This window comes from Etheostoma spectabile, chromosome 8 (genome assembly GCF_008692095.1).
Source record: "Etheostoma spectabile isolate EspeVRDwgs_2016 chromosome 8, UIUC_Espe_1.0, whole genome shotgun sequence".
NCBI lineage: Eukaryota > Metazoa > Chordata > Actinopteri > Perciformes > Percidae > Etheostoma > Etheostoma spectabile.
In genome coordinates, this window is record NC_045740.1 from 17,688,774 (window position 1) to 17,690,797 (window position 2,024).

Here is a 2,024-nt window from a genome sequence, read left to right on the forward strand (position 1 = left end):
TGGTCGTCAGACACCGCCTACCAAGAGCCTGGGTCTGGGTCTGGGTCTGGGTCCGGGTCTGGGCCTGGGTCTGGGTCTGTCCCAGGTTTCTGCCTAAAAGGAGTTTTTCCTCGCCACTGTTGCACTGTTGCTTGCTCTGGAGGAAACTACTAGAACTGTTGGGTCCTTGTAAATTCTGGAGTGTGGTCTAGACCTGCTCTATCTGTAAAGGGTCTCGAGATAACGCTTGTTGACTTGAATTGAATTGAACTCACCTCGACTCTACCCCTTTTTTTTAGTTTTCCATTATGAAAAAAAGTCCCTGGTACCTGCTAACGGGTTGTTGTTTTTTGAGGTTCCAAGCGAGTTGAGGCGATACCAAAAGGAACCAGCAGTGGGTAAGCGCCATAAGTGGATCTTCAGATACTTTTATTAGTCTAAGATGAGATTTATTTTGTGAATATTTAGTTAACAAATGACTTATGAGTCATATTTCAGTTTACAGGTTGGTGGAGGGATATGATGAGATGCTGAAGCATGTATGTTATGAATCTTGAGTTGTTCTACGCTGGGGGGAAAGCGTCAGTAAAGAAATGGACCATGTTAAAGTGGAAGCTGTCTCCGTGCTCTGACTCTATCCACGCCCCTAAAGTGCTACTATGTAATCACGACGTGTTAATAGTTAACGCAAATATTCACTAGCGTCACATTAGTCAAAATATGAAAATCCTAATGTGGCTTACATGTAAAAGAGAAACAATTCTGGAAGTACAAACACACAGTAGACCAAGCTGAATTTAAAATAACAATGTAGGAATGTACAAGAAAGTAAAAGCATGTGCTAGTATTTTGCATTTGTTCTGTTCAGAGGGGTTTTACAGAAGCAGAAGATAAAACAAGTTCATTTTTGAGAGAAGTTTGATGTTCATGACTCATGACACATTTATGTCCTCGCAACCTTCAGCACAATCATAAAATTTTAAGTGCCGCTCGATACATCACATTACTTTTTATTACACCTTTTTATTTTTTATGTGCTGCGCGTCCTGTTCAGGGACTTTGGCTGCAAATTAGCTCAAAGCTAACTGCGATGCCACTGGATTTATATGACATGAACAGTAAACTAAGCACAGAACACACTGAGGTGCAGAACAACGTGGGCTTCAGTTCAGCTGAAACACATCGAACTGAAAAAAAATTTGGTCACATTTATTACAGATAACTACACAATTGTGCAGCCTGATTTCAAAATTTAGTGAGAGTTCTGAAATATCATAACTTTTGGTGCTACTTGGTTGTTATTCTGTGTAAATGTGGGATATCCTGTACATTTTGGTTCCTGAAATAGATAGTAGGATAAAAGTAACGCTCTTGTCGAAGTGCATGTTTTTTCATGCAAAACATTTAGCTACAATGCATGCGAGGGAGCACTTAATGCACGTACATTTGCAGCTGTGGTTCATAATCATGTCATGGGATGCAGCCTTGTTTTGGTCTGTTTAACAAAGTAACACAAACCATCACCTGTCCACTGAGTTTGCATTTTTATTGAGAAGAGCAATTTAAAAAATTAATATCTTTGGCTTCCAGTTATTTGTAGTCCCACGTTGCACGTTGGCTGGCGACATTTGTGCGTGTGTACAGTACCCTCGAAACACCCACCCTTGGAAAATAGGACTCCCCAGAAAGCCACGGTGTGTTGAGGACAGACTGAAAATCTCTGTTGTGCAGACAAATCAGCTTGAAACTGATGCTGAAAGAAGTCTGGAAGTCAGCGGTGATCCTGTGAACTGGCTGCTCTGCATTCCTGGATGGGAGAAAAACGACCTCTGGATTATTGGCATTTTTTTAAACTAATCCCAATCATTTTGGGCAGCGCTATGTGCAGAACGCAATAAAGGGAAGGAACTTGTTTTGGTGGAACATACACTACCGGTCAAAAGTTTGGGGTCACTTACAAATTTCCATCATAGACAGAATCCCAGCTGAGATCAGTCACATTGTTTTTTTAACTAGGGCAGCAGTTTTTAGATTACATTATGTGC

At 40.9% G+C, this 2,024-nt stretch overlaps 1 protein-coding gene and 1 long non-coding RNA gene across 2 annotated transcripts in view; one reads left to right on the top strand and one right to left on the bottom strand.

Annotated features, from left to right (window-relative positions):
- LOC116693800 (chemokine-like protein TAFA-5) overlaps positions 1 to 2,024 on the top strand; it is an 80,030-nt gene that overhangs the window by 8,865 nt on the left and 69,141 nt on the right. The window lies entirely within an intron of this gene.
- Positions 1 to 2,024, bottom strand: part of LOC116693838 (uncharacterized) — an 11,080-nt gene that overhangs the window by 1,386 nt on the left and 7,670 nt on the right. The window lies entirely within an intron of this gene.